This window comes from Cololabis saira, chromosome 19 (genome assembly GCF_033807715.1).
Source record: "Cololabis saira isolate AMF1-May2022 chromosome 19, fColSai1.1, whole genome shotgun sequence".
NCBI classification, from domain to species: domain Eukaryota; kingdom Metazoa; phylum Chordata; class Actinopteri; order Beloniformes; family Belonidae; genus Cololabis; species Cololabis saira.
Window position 1 is genome coordinate 34,624,063 of NC_084605.1, and position 15,658 is coordinate 34,639,720.

Below are 15,658 nucleotides of genomic sequence, written 5' to 3' on the forward strand. Positions count from 1 at the left end.
CAGTTAATTATGAACATTTCTAATTTTCATTTTTAAAATCAAGTGTCCTGTGATGGATTGGTGAACTGTTGAGATATACCCCTGCATTTAACCCAAAAAGAGCTGGATAGACTGTGGTGGCAAAAATTGTTGTTCAAAAAGAATGTCAGGACACCTCAGCTGTCTTTCTGAAGATTTAATAGAAAGAGGAAAAACATTCAATTGAATGGAGCCACACAGTCCAACCGGTTACATGAACCGTCAGTCCTGAGTGAGCTGAATGTGCTTAAAGAAAAGTTATCTTATAGTTGGGAAGCTGGGAAACTAGACAAAACATCACCCATCACCCTGGCAACCGTGCCAGGCTCTGTGTCAAAGGAGCATGACCTCGGCATAGGAATGTTCACTTGAAAACAGGCAAAAGACAGTGTTATACCAAAATGTTCCATTACAAGACTCAAGCAGAACCCAGTTGTTCTGAATAGAAAAAAGCGGGGATGGATGGATGGATGGATGGATGGATGGATGGATGGATGGATGGATGGACGGATGGATGGATGGATGGATGGATGGATGGATGGATGGATGGATGGATGGATGGATGGATGGATGGATGGATGGATGGATGGATGGATGGATGGATTCTCTTAAGTCTTGGTTGATGGTGTTTTTCCATGTAATACAGAAAGTCAGACATGGTTTCTCATAAATATATTATCATACATACATTCTGCTTCTTGTGTCAGTATAATCAAATGTATGTAGAAATGGAAAAAAACAAGTTCTTTTTTTACATTTCATTTCATTTATTTATATTTTTGTCTCTGTCAGAGGACTGCATTGGTTTTCACAATAATTATATAAAAGGCAATATCCTGAGACAATATTTATAGTTCAGATTCGATTGTAAATAGACAAGATGAAATAGAAGTAAGAAAAAACTCCCCTGTGGTTAAATGGGTTTGTGCTCTCTCTCTGGCAGTCTTAAGTGTGAACAAAGGATAAAAAAAGAACTTTTTTTTTTTAAGATTTGTTTTTTGGGCTCTAGTGGCCCTTTATTCAAGTTGCAGACAAGAAGGGGGTAGAGAGAGAGAGAGAATGGGCATGACATGCAGCAAAGATACCGCTGCAGGAGGACTGTAGCCTCAGTATATGAGCCGCTGCTTAACCCACTACGCCACCGAGCGGCTCGGAAGCCAACTTTTTTAATGCATAAAAAGGTTTATTACAAAAAGAAAGCATAAAAACAGATCTGCAGAATCTGAGGTCTTTCTGAGTCAATTGTGAAAAAATAACAGAGAAGCCTATTTTCCCACCTCCAGCTTTTAGAGGGGACAGCAGAATGAAAGCCTGTCCTACAGTACGTATGTTATCCATCAAACATCATGACAGCTTTATCTCCAGTGAAACTAATGACGGAGAGAAGCACAGATCAATGGTCAATGAACATCTTTCTTGACAAGGAAAGAGGCCCAAAGTACTAATAAGAAAGTGTCCATTTTGTCCGATGGGATCACAAGACCAGATACCACATTCTCAATCTACCTTAGAACGAGACTTAGACGCAACTTTCTTGATCGCTTTGGGATGTTCTCTATCCTGGCAAAAGATTTTGACAAGATTGTTTCTCATTTCTAATGACATTGAAAACGCAGAACTGTGTGTTATAAATTGCATAGGTTGAAAATAACAATTGAAGTTGTTAATTGCAAAACAAAAAAACGACAACAACAAAAAACAGTGTGCTACATTATTCATTGATCCGTCCATGGTAAGTCATCTATGTTTGGATTCTTCAATGTGACTTAAAGATAAAATAAAGAAAGAACATTTCACAGTGTTATATGTATACTGGAAAATGGGGGCTGACAGTTTATAGCCCTCTTTCCATACAGAAAATGTACTAATCATGACCGGTTTTAAAGCCAATATAATAAAGGTGTTTATCATGTCCTCCCCTTGTCTCTCAGTGCTGGAACATGCAAGCCCCTTTGGTTTAAATTGTGATATTAGCACTGTTGCAATGTAAGACAAAGGCTCCAATCTCACACAGGATTTTCTTCCCCATGTGTGGAGATAGATATTCTTCCACACTGACATATTTCCATTTTTTTCATGCATTGCTACATCTCTGCATTGCCGATCTGAATGTGTTTCATCACTGAGGAGCAAATAAGCCACCAAGCTGTGAAGTCCAACTGAGAAATGTCGTTAACTGGTTTTGTTGAGTCTGATAGTGTTAGATGCATCTCCACTCTTGTTTACCCTGGCAGGATACTTTGTCATGTTTTGAACACTTAAACCCAGTGTCCACCAGTCACAGTAAAAATATACTGTAGCACAAAGGCCTCTATTATATTGGAAATGACTTGCGAAAATGTCTAGAGATGCATGTATTTCAAACAGTGTGTTGCTATTACAATTTGTAATTATGTAAACAAATCTCTAAATGCATACTGAAATTTCTGAATTATAAGAAGCTGCAAACATCTTTTCACGGTCTAAGGGCCCGATTTACTAAGATCCTAAATAAAGAGTACTAAATTGCGTGTGCACTGAAAAAGTTTGCGCGTGCTGTTGTTGTGTGTTTTGCGGGTGATCAACTAAGATTGCATGCGCAATTGATAACAGGTGCAAACAGCAGTATTTAAATGAGGTGTTGCGCGTCTTACGGTTTGCGGCGCAAACTTTGCGCCATGGAGAGTCTGGATGGAAAGCAGGATATAGTCGCAAGCGCAAAATGAAATTTGACGAGTTGGAGTTATAGAGATATTAGTGGAAGAGGCAAATTGTTGTATTCAGCACCCCTGCCGTGAAAAACACCCCCTCGTATATTCAATGATAAGTAGACCAAGAAAAAAAACAACACACTGACACTTCAATATATTTATATATACACACTCACACAAACACATACTTAGGAGTTTATATTATATATATTTACAAATATTATGGAAGACAACACAGTAAGCAGGCTATTAATTAATGACATCAATAACCATTTACCCGATTTTTGTTACTGTGACTGTGATTGTGGGAAAGTATGACTATTGTGGAATCCATGAGCGCATTTCAACATGAATCATTAACACAAAACTGGACGCTAAACAGAACATGACACGGAATGAGAATATCATTTTTGTCAGACGAGGGGGTGCTTTTCACGGCAGGGGTGCTGAATACGGCACAACACCGGGGTATGACAACTGCAGAATAGGCGCACAATAAGAAACACTTTTTTCTCCATGAAAACACGTGATTTATTTATTATCACAAATAAAAAAATGTATGTGCCTCCTGTGGCAACCTTTTGCTGAATAATACTCGATTTAACATTCAAATAAAATATTTCTCCTTTTGCATGTGTAGATTAGCACCTTCCTTTCGAACGTATTAAATACAGACCAGGGTTATAATAGTTTTGAATTTTTCATTTTAGTTTAGTTTTATTTCGTTTTGACTTTTTCTCCTTCAATTCAGTTAGTTTTAAATAGTTTTTAGTGTGGGTTTGCTAGTTTTTATTAGTTTTTATATTTTCAAAAATGCTTAGTTTTAGTTTAGTTTTTATTAGTTTCAGTTTTAGTTTTAGTTTTTTCATATGTTGGGTTATTTGTCAGGTTCGGGATTTAAAAAGGTTCTTACCTTTTTAAATCCCGAACCTGACAAATATGCATGTATGTACAGGACTGTCTCAGAAAATTAGAATATTGTGATTTTCTGTAATGCAATTACAAAAACAAAAATGTCATACATTCTGGATTCATTACAAATCAACTGAAATATTGCAAGCCTTTTATTATTTTAATATTGCTGATCATGGCTTACAGCTTAAGAAAACTCAAATATCCTATCTCAAAAAATAAGAATATTCTGGGAATCTTAATATTAAACTGTAAACCATAATCAGCAATATTAAAATAATAAAAGGCTTGCAATATTTCAGTTGATTTGTAATGAATCCAGAATGTATGACATTTTTTTTTCCCTCAATTGCATTACAGAAAATAAAGAACTTTATCACAATATTAAAATTTTCTGAGACAGTCCTGTAATGTAATGTATAATAAAATTCAACAAAAGATACAAAAGGGGTGAGTTAACAATCACTTGCTTTTTATTTTAATTACTCCCTTAATGAATACATATAAAGTGCATTGCAAATGAACATTGTGTGTGTCACTGAGACAGATCTTGTAACCACACAGACAAACCAACAAAGACGTTCACTCTGAACAGCCGAATAAGGTGAACAATCTGAATCAAACCAAATGAAAAAAATCTCAAAACATCAGATGAGACTGTGTGTGTGTGTGCGGCGGCGGGCTGCTCACAGCAGCCAGCTTGTTAAGGTACTCGACGTTAGCCGCGCTGTGCGAGCTTCTTAAATGGACTTTAAGATTGGTGGGGTTTTTCCCCTTGAGAAGCAAGCCGCATATTTTGTCTGTTTCCAAGACAAGACACTTGCTTTTACCTCTCTCCTTGTCATATTGGAAAAAGTCCCATATAGGACTTTGCCGCTTTCTCCCAACCTTTGCTGCCGCCATGACTTGATGCTGCGTAAAAAGGGGTGACGTCACGGACCGTGAGGCGTTAAGGTGCCGCAGCTGCCAGTCGGAGATAAACGGCTGGAGCGGAAAAATTAATCATACAATGAGGCTTATATTGACAGGGACGAAAACGGAGGAAATTATATCTATAATTTCAGTTCGTTTTAGTTAGTTTTCTAAACACGCAATATAGTTTCAGTTAGTTATCGTTTTTGCCTTTTTATTTCCGTTTTTATTTAGTTCAGTTAACGAAATTTTTTTTTCAATTTTAGTTTTCGTTATTTCGTTCGTTTTCGTGAACGATAATAACTCTGATACAGACGCAATCACAATCCAAGCAAAAACTTTCAGGCTTGGTAAATCTCATTGCGTGTGGTAAATGGACCAATTTGCATCTTCCCCTCCCAGTATTTAGCGATTTCTGGCGGGTACGCCCCATATTGATTATTCATCAGGGCAAAAGTACTAAATGAATAGCGTGTGCTATTTTGCGCATTTGAGAGACGCAGTCCTCTTTGCACGCTGTTAGTAGATCAGCTGGCACTTTGGTTTGCGGGTGGTCAAGTTTGCACACGTTTTTACACACGCAAACCTTTAGTAAATCAGGCCCTAAGTGTGTTATCAGATCTCATACTTTGTGATAAAGTAAAAGCTGAATTCAGCAGATTTCATGTTTCATGCTATTCTGCCCTCCAGGCATTTTTGTTGTTTATATTGGCAGGTAGCATCCTTTAATGCCTTTTATTTGTTGCATGCTTTTATTTTGACAACCACCTGTCTATGGGAAGTAGGAGAAACAGGAAGTAGGCAGAGAAAAGCATTAAATTCCGGAGCTGAAGGCTATATCCTGACTCTTATGTCTTTTGTAAATGGAGTTTGGCTTGCTGTCTACTTTTAGTCATCACACTTAAAGGAGGACAGTATACATGCACATCTGTAAATGCATACATTTAGTGGCTGAAAAGTACTCTGCTGCATAAGCCAACAAGTCTTCACTTACAACTCGGCTGCCTTTTTTCACATCACGAGATTCTGTGATGTGTGGGCTGAGATTTGGACGCAAATTTAGAGGCCGAGACAGAAGAAGGAAGGTGAAGATTGATTTATTCAGAAAATCCAGGCAGAAAGGGTAGGCAGCTGGTGACACAGGCTGGCGTAGCGGCGAGCTGAGGTGTTGATGGAGCAGGGAGAAGACACGAGGAAGAGAGGAAAGAGAGGCTAGGCCATGGGACAATAACTGGGGATCAAAAGAAAAAACACTCAGTGCAGTAACATGCAAATCTAAATCAAGCTATTGGCAACAATCTAGCTAAGGATTAAACTGGAGGTTCAGAGAAATCCAAGTAAACATGCATGAGAAAACAATTGCTTATTGAGGGAGGTGCGTTTGACTCTGCGACCCTAGGTGGCGCCACACGCACTTACGCTTTGGCGTTCTTCCGGTACAATTAGTAAACAAGAGCGAAGGAGGACAACAACATGCGATAAAATGGACACTAATGATGCAACAGCTCTGTAAATTTCATACATACAAAGCCTGATCATATTGCAGGTAAGATGCAGCAAAGTCTTCTTCTTCTTCTTCTGTTACCATGTTGTTGTGATGCCGTGATTGTTATTATTCCCTCTCCCGCGGTTCGTCACTCCCAGAAGGAGGAGTCCCGGGTCAGTCAGTAGCTCGGTTCAGTGTGAGTTGTGTATACATGCTGGAATAACTCTAATTAGGACCGCATTATCTGGCACTAAAAGCTGAATCTCAAGGGCTTCAGTTCGGCCCGGCTAAGGTATATACATGGCTTTTAAAAAGTCGAAATCGGTCTGTGAGGAACCAGAGTGGCCTCCCCACGTACAAGGGGATAAGGCAAACTGGACCCGGGTGATGAGGTGTAAAGGAGACCCTGCAGAGCAGGGAATGCCAAAACAAAAAGGCTTTTTATTGTATGCAAAAAGCACAAAGACATACAGGCTGAGGCAAAATCAGAATTACAAAATATGGCACATCCACTCAGCGCCGAAAAGGGCTGCATGCGGCTTCTTTAAATACTGCACAGCCTGCCAAACTTAATTGGGGCAAACCATTACTTGAGGGGAACACCAACAACATAACAGTCCCCAACTGCTGTACAACCTCACCGAAAATATACTATAATCATCAATAATAAATATACTTAAAACACTTTATATAATGTCTACACATCTAAGTTGTAGGTGAGTTGTAGGTGTGGTGAAAGTGAGTCGGAGCGCTCTGCGCTCCCGACGCCGGCACGTGCCACACATATTTACAAAGTCCGGTGAGAAGGGGAGGGATTGCTCACGTTCTCACACGGTCGGATTAAGGCAACAATTGGACTTTCAGTTAGTGCATGTTAACCTTCTGACTGGTGAGCTTGGAGAGCCGAAACGAAAGTCTTTGATTTTTTTAAATCGATCTACCAAAAATGATTACTATCTGGTAGCAAGTACACCAGAGTTTAGATCCCACTCTAGTCATGATGAGGAACAGGTGTGAGCAGCCGGTTCCTGACCCACCTGGTCAGCTAGAGATCTGCCTATAATTTTGGGTTTGTGTTTATCCTGAGTTTCATGCTATGAAGTTGTGCACTGCCCTGCCCATGTGTCTCCTCAGAACAACACTACTTGTTGAGGTCGTAGGACTCAGTGATTTTTTTAGCATGAAATTGCTGGGATGGGTAAAGGTTATGGCTGGATTTATGCAGCCACAACCTCTTGCCTTCAAACCTGACTGAAGAAAGGATTTAAGGTGAGGTGAGACCTGCAGTGAGATGTAGGCAAAGAGTGTAGCAGATAAAACACAGGACTTTCATCATGAAGGCAGGGGTTCATCTGCTACATAAATTCAAAAAATGAATAAATGAATGCCTTGGACTTGTTTGCTGCTATTTCAAAATGGCATCAAAATAATAACGTTTAAAACGTTTAAAAGATCATGGTTCAGGTTAAAATAAGGTCTAATATCGAAGATCTGGGATAAAACCAAGGAAGCTGGATGTACGTATAACTCGGCCGACCCTCTCCTTGGTCCTTTCAGGCAAACTGTCTACTGTTACACTGTTTGAGCCAAAAAAAATCCCCTGAGTTCACAAACTGCCACTCCAAAACACCTGGGGCCTCATGTATCATTACACTCTTTGTTTCTTTCTATTTTAAGAACCGACACCATAACTTAAGTTGGTGGGACGAAAAACGGCTGCTCGTTCTGCTTTATTGTCACGCGTATTATATACTAACAGATTAAGACCAATGTACACCTGTATTGAGTCCTACACATTGTGGATGTCTGCGATCACCTCTCTCATAAGTATAACAATGCAAACAACATAAACTTATATTTAAAACATGAAGCATCACGATCTGATTCCTCTGCTGCAGAAATAAAGACAAGTTGTTCCAACGTGATTATCGAGGTGCGAATGTGAGAAATAAAGAACAAAGTCGCTGTAACTCGAAGTGTTGCAGCCGCAGGAGGAGAGAACGGTGTAAAACTTTCCAGAGAAACAGTTTCTATAGTCCTGCAGCAGCTGCAGCCGACTCAGTATCAGACTCTGAAAGTAGCCTAAACATTCAATAACAACTTTATTTATATATTGCTGAGTCACATCAGTTCGTACCAACCAACCTTTCAGTGACATTAGTAGTTAGTTTTATTTTAAAAAGACAACTTTAGAGAACCGGTTCTTCACCTGCAAATTGTGTTATGCACAGTTATGGGATATTTTAAGGATCTGGCTTTTATCTCGAGTAGTCGTCCCATACGGTCGTCATGGCGACTGAGAGATGTCCGACCTGTCAGCAGCTCCAGCTGAAAGATCATGTTGGTCTGAACCGGAGCAGCTGGTCCAGTTGAGGACAGAGATCCAGAAGATCCTCTTGGTACCTAAACCAGCTGATGGTCCAGTCTTAGTCCTGGACCAGCAGATCCAGACTAAACCAGCTCATGGTCCAGTCTTAGTCCTGGACCAGCAGATCCAGACTAAACCAGCTGATGGTCCAGTCTCAGTCCTGGACCAGCAGGTCCAGACTAAACCAGCTGATGGTCCAGTCTTAGTCCTGGACCAGCAGGTCCAGACTAAACCAGCTGATGGTCCAGTCTTAGTCCTGGACCAGCAGGTCCAGACTAAACCAGCTGATGGTCCAGTCTTAGTCCTGGACCAGCAGGTCCAGACTAAACCAGCTGATGGTCCAGTCTTAGTCCTGGACCAGCAGGTCCAGACTAAACCAGCTGATGGTCCAGTCTTAGTCGTGGACCAGCAGGTCCAGACTAAACCAGCTGATGGTCCAGTCTTAGTCCTGGACCAGCAGGTCCAGACTAAACCAGCTGATGGTCCAGTCTTAGTCCTGGACCAGCAGGTCCAGACTAAACCAGCTGATGGTCCAGTCTTAGTCGTGGACCAGCAGGTCCAGACTAAACCAGCTGATGGTCCAGTCTTAGTCCTGGACCAGCAGGTCCAGACTAAACCAGCTGATGGTCCAGTCTTAGTCCTGGACCAGCAGGTCGGTGTGATCTGATCATCAGCAGGTTCCTCTAACGGAGCGAAAGCTCCATCAGGATTTGCAGGTTCCATCGTTGAGCTCCTTTAGTTGTTTGTTCAGTTCATGTGGTTGATTGTGAGATTGTTGCAGCTCCACTATTGTGTAACTTATCTGGTGATGTGATTATTGTTGACGTCACGTTTCCTCATATTCTGCACTTCACTGCATCACCAGTGAGTGTCGCCAATGGACAAAACCTCAGAAAAGTGCGTGCCAGACATGATGTGTGCGTGAAGGACCGCAACTTTCCACGTTCAAATCACTTTTTGAACATCCGACCGTGAGCATAGAAAGTGGAGTACGCACGTTTTTTGTGCGCCGCATATTTTGTACATGAGGCCCCTGGTGACTGTGCTGCAGCATATTTACTGCCAACCATCAATAAATAAGGGAAGAAAATGACAAAAACAAATTGGAAATATGAGATGAACAATGTAAAAGTTGAGAGGACTGCTGTGTTTCTGTTTGCATTACTAAAGATTGTGAATAAGATCTGTCCATTGATCTCATGAGGGGGGACGGCTTGTACAAGGGCCCGGACTGGATTTACAACCACCTGAAGAACCAGAAATGATCCATTCCTCAGTTTTGAAATACTGCTATTTCAAAACAGTATAGCTACATAGAGATTTGGACGCAAAAATTTCTATGTAGATTTTGGGTCCAAATCCAAATGAATTATAGGCACAATAACACTTATTTGTGCCTATAATTAATTGATAGAATTAAGAAATTATATTGTAACACTGCGTGTGCTACGGGGGTCACAGAGACAGCGGACACCGGGATCTTGCAGGACTTTTTATTGTTCTTTGCACGTGCACAAACACTCAGAGGCCTCGTCAGCCGAGCTGCTCGTCCCCTCTGGTCTGCTTCCGTCCTTCTCTCGTCTCCAGAGCCCACACCCTACTGAAATACACAGAGAGTGATTAGACACACCTGTGTACCGTCAGCTGTTCCAGCCGCGTCACCTGTGCGCCACTCCCCCGCACTCCCTCTCTCCCCTGCAGACCACGCCCCCAATCCTGCACCCTGCCACATACCCCCCCCCCCTCGGAGCGGGAGAGGAAGTCAGGGACCGCCATCTGAGCCCCCGGCCTGTGAACCACTCTGAAATTAAAGGGCTGTAAAGCCAAATACCAACGTGTGATCCGCCCATTGGTATCTTTCATGCGATGGAGCCACTGGAGGGGAGCATGATCCGACCAGAGGGTGAATGGGCGTCCCAGGAGGTAGTAGCGCAGGGACCCGACCGCCCACCGAATGGCGAGGCACTCCTTCTCCACCGTGCTATACCGCCCCTCCCTCTCCGACAGCTTGCGGCTGATGTATAGCACGGGGCGGTCCATCCCCTCCACCTGCTGGGACAAAACGGCCCCCAGCCTTCTGTTCGAGGCATCAATCTGCAGAACAAAAGGGAGAGAAAAGTCAGGAGTATAAAGGAGCGGCTCCCCACAGAGGGCCTGTTTCACCCTCTCAAACACCTGCTGGCACTGCTCCGTCCACTGGACCGGATCTGAGGCACCCTTTCGGGTCAGGTCAGTCAGGGGGCTGGACAGATCGGCAAAGTCCGGAATGAACCGCCGATAATACCCCGCCAGCCCCAAGAACTGCCTAACCTCCTTTTTGGTCTTGGGTCTTGGGCAGGCCGCAATCACAGCTGTCTTGTCTACCTGGGGACGCACCTGCCCGCCTCCCAAGTGGTACCCCAGATACCGTACCTCCCTCCGTCCAACCACACACTTCTTCGGGTTGGCCTTGAGCCCCGCCTGTCTCAGTGAACCGAGCACCGCACCCACCTGCCGCACATGCTCCGCCCAGCTGTCACTGTAGATGATGACATCATCCAGATAGGCGGCAGCATATGCAGCATGCGGGCGCAGCACTCTGTCCATGAGACGCTGAAACGTGGCAGGGGCTCCGAACAAGCCGATCCAGGAGCTCGTCGACCCGAGGCATCGGGTACGCGTCAAAACGTGACACCTCATTCACCTTGCGATAGTCCACACAGAAGCGTATAGACCCGTCGTTCTTCCGCACCAGAACGATGGGACTAGACCAGCCACTGTGGGACTCTTCTATTACCCCCATTGCCAGCATGGCGTCCAATTCGGCCTTCACCACTTTGCGTTTGTGTTCAGGCAGACGATAGGGACGTGAGCTCACCGTCACCCCCGGGCGTGTCACAATCTGGTGCTCTATGAGGTTTGTGCGTCCTGGTAAGGGAGAGAACTAATCAGCAAACCGCTGTTGCAACGAGGCCAGGTCGGCCCTCTGGGACGCGGAGAGCTGGTCCCCACAAGTGAGCGAGGCTAGATTCGCCGAGTTTGGCACCTCAGGCCCCAACTCATCTCTCTCTCTTACCTGCGTCACCAGAGCGACCGGCACCGCCTCCCTCCAGGCTTTAAGGAGGTTGACTTGATATAACTGTGTCGCTCCACCCCTGTCAGGACGCACCACCTCATAGTCCACGTCCCCCACTCGCCGTGTGACCACGAAGGGCCCTTGCCACTTGGCGAGTAATTTGGAGCTAGAAGTGGGCAGCAATACAAGTACTTTGTCTCCCGGAGTGAAATTTCTCAGCCTGGCTCCTCTGTTGTACAGCCGTTGTTGCTGCTCCTGGGCTGAGAGCAAATTCTCCCGTGATAGCCTCCCCAGTGTATGGAGTTTTGCTCTCAGCTCCAAGACGTGCTGAACCTCATTTTTACTGGGGCTTGGACCATCCTCCCAGTTTTCCTTAACCAGGTCCAAAACCCCACGTGGTGTTCTGCCAAACAGCAGCTCAAAGGGGGAAAACCCTGTCGAGGCCTGGGGAACCTCACGCACTGCAAACAGCAGAGCATCAAGCCACCTATCCCAATTCCGAGCGTCCTCGTGAATGAACTTACGGATCATGGCCTTAAGCGTCCGGTTAAAACGCTCGCATAAACCATCCGTCTGGGGATGATAAACAGAGGTCCTAACCGACGTAATGCCCAGTAATCCGTAAAGTTCCCTCAGTGTTCGTGACATGAACTGCGTGCCCTGGTCCGTCAGAATCTCTTTCGGGATCCCGACGCGGGAGATGACCTGAAGCAGCGCCCGCGCAACACTCGTTGCCGAGATGGTGCGCAGCGGCACTGCCTCTGGATAATGTGTTGCATAATCCATCAGGACTAGTACAAAACGATATCCCCGTGCGCTCCGCTGAAATGGACCGATGAGGTCCATGGCGACCCGCTCAAATGGAACCTCCATTAATGGCAAAGGCTGCAAAGGCGCTTTTGGCACAGCCGGGGAGTTAACTAGCTGGCATTTGGGACAGGAAGCACACCAGCGCCGCACCTCCCCCCAAATGCCCGGCCAATAAAATCGGTCCATTATGCGGGCCAGTGTTTTGTCGCACCCCATGTGACCAGCCTTCGGGTTATAATGAGCCGCCTGGAAAACCATTTCCCGGCGGTTCTTTGGTACCAACAACTGGGTAATAATCCGACCAGATTTAGTGTCACGGCTCACTCGATATAACCGTCCCTATTCAATGCAAAGTGCGGATATGTGAGCGCTGCATCAGGGCGCACCTTGTGACCATCAATCTGTATCACTTGGTCGAAGGCTGAGCGTAGAGTATCATCACGAGACTGCTCGAGTGGAAAATCTTCCATAGAGTGCAGCGGGTCCCGCCGAGCCTCCGCCGGAGCCTCCGCGGGTCCCTCTCCCTCTCCGTCTGCAGCGTCGGACAACCTCGCGTCACCGCTGAGCACAGCGCACATACCGCATGTCCCTGTCTGCCGTGATTGCATCCCCACACACTGACTCACCAAATTTCCAAACCCCGGCCAATCGAGTCCTAGAATCAGAGGATGCAAAAGCGGGAGCTAACCGCGGCCTTTAATCTATGCTTTTTCCCCTTGTGTCGAATTTCCACTGGCACCACGGGGTACTTATGCACATCACCGTGAACACACACCACCTCAACCCAGGACGACACATCCGTCAAAGCCTCGGGTCGCACCAGGCTTTGGTGAATTACCGACTGCATGCAGCCAGAATCCACCAAGGCCGAGTGTATACCCCCACGGATCCTTACCGGAACCCGGTATGTCCCTCCTGAGTCTGGGGAGGATGCTGGCGGACCGGCCACCCGGATCACCTGGCCCACCTCTATCAGCGGGCAGTCCCGCCTGATGTGTCCGGGCTGGCCGCACCGCCAGCAGCCCTGCCCAGGCGTTTGAGGGGCCCCCGCCGGGTCAGCTGGCGCGGGTGGAACCGGGTGCGAGCTCTGGGGAGGAGAAAAAGGAGAAGCATGAGTGTTCGTTGTCGCGGGACCCCCTGCCGTGGCGAACCTCCGGCGTGGCGCAGGAGTGGGACGCGCTGCGGGTCCCGCTGCGGGTCCCGCCGCGGCTGCGGCCGCCGGATGGATCGCCAGGTGGTCCTCGGCCAGGGTGATGGCCTCCTGCAGGGTCCCCGGGCGATGGCAGCGGACCCACGCCGCCGTCCGGGTGGGGAGCCCCTGGACGAATTGCTCCAGTACCACCTGCTGCACAAGCCGCTTCTCCCCCTCCGCCTCGCCGGGTCGCAGCCACCGCGCCGCCGCGTCGTGGAGCTGGTGGGCGAAGGTGAAGGGGCGGTCCGTCGGCCCCAGCTGGAGCTCCCCGAACGGCGGTAGTCCTCCGGGGATCGCCCCAGCCGGTCCATCACCGCCCGCCGCACCGGGCCGTAGGGGGCGCGTGCTGCCGCTGGGAGGGCGAGAGCCGCCATCTGTGCCTCCCCTGACAGGAGCGGCAGGAGGCGCACCGCCCACTCCGCCGCCGGCCAATCACAGGCCTCCGCCACCGCCTCGAAGGTGTCCAAGAAAGCTAGGGGGTCGTCCGCCTCAGTCATCTTCTGCAGGACGACCCCCATAAAGGGAGCGGGCGGGCGACCACCCCTGCCTGTCTGCCGAGCCGCCAGCTCCTCCAGGGTGGCCGTCTGCCGCTCGGCCTGGTCCTGGAGCCTGGCCGACATCTCCGCCATCGCCTGGGCGAGAGACGCCACTGCCCGCTCCATCTCCCCTCCGCGTTCCGCTGTCATCTTTTATTGTGCCCCACGTTAGGGCGCCACTGTAACACTGTGTGTGCTACGGGGGTCACAGAGACAGCGGACACCGGGATCTTGCAGGACTTTTTATTGTTCTTTGCACGTGCACAAACACTCAGAGGCCTCGTCAGCCGAGCTGCTCGTCCCCTCTGGTCTGCTTCCGTCCTTCTCTCGTCTCCAGAGCCCACACCCTACTGAAATACACAGAGAGTGATTAGACACACATGTGTACCGTCAGCTGTTCCAGCCGCGTCACCTGTGCGCCACTCCCCGGCACTCCCTCTCTCCCCTGCAGACCACGCCCCAATCCTGCACCCTGCCACATATATCAATTTAAACAGTACAAAATCACAACTAAATCAACTTAAGATACTTCACACAGAAAACATGGAAAATTTACAACATTAAATGTATTTCACTTAAATCCAAATTATATACCACTTAAAGTTATAGTCTGCAATGTTTGAGAGCTAGCAAGATTTGAAAGTGGCACCTCCTCTAAGCCCCGCCCCCTCCTCCCCCTCCCGTCAGCGCTCCGTCCAAAGCCACGCCCCCACAAACTTTGGGGAACGCGCATTTGCAGGAGTCGAGATTTCCAGGACATTTTGGACAGCACATTTTCAACAAAACGACCCCATGTCTCATTCACAAGGCCGGTTTTAGGGGGGGGCAGGGGTGGGCTGTGCCCACCCAAACGTGCGTCCTGCCCACCCAATCAAAGTTATGGGGATCCTTTATTTTTTTATAATTATATTTTTTTATAAATATAAAAAAATATCACAGAATATCTGTACTGTTTCTGATTGGGTGGGCACTGCGCATCATTTTTAGACACAACAATGAACGCATACCGCAAAAGTGGACCCGACGTCCCAGCAAAATGAGAACAACAGAGAAGTTCAGAACAGCAGGCAGAGCACACACTGAAGGCTGATTTATGGTTCCGCGTTACACCAACGCAGAATGGTGCACGTAGCCTACGGCGTAGGCTATGCCCGGACCGACGGCTCTGCTCCCCGCTCACCCACATAGCGGGGACCGAGCCGCTCTGGAAATAACTACATAATAACTACATAATGGGGGTCCGTGGCAGAGGGGAGGGTGGGGGGTGGGGGTTACACTGGGACACTGTGAGCTCAGGACGATCCGTGGGAAGTTGACACGGGGGGCTGGAAGCAGAGTGCGCGCATGGGACGGGGGGGACAGGGGGATAGTGATCATGGGCGGCATGAAGGCATCTGATTGGTTCTTTCCCCCCTGCCAGGCCTCTGGTCCTCTGACCAATCCGTGACATTCGGTGCGCGAAAAACAGATTGGTTAGAGTTTTTACAGGATTAAAGCTGTCAGAGAGGTCGGATGTTTTTCTTTCCTTTTTCTGAACACATTATTCACTGGCTACTCTCAGGATGGAAGGACCATTTCACCCAGTATAACAATAAATGTTTTTGAATACGATTGCAAACTATACCTTTAAGTCCAATTCATAATGCAATTCATTCTGACTGAGTTCAAAATTCAAGTTG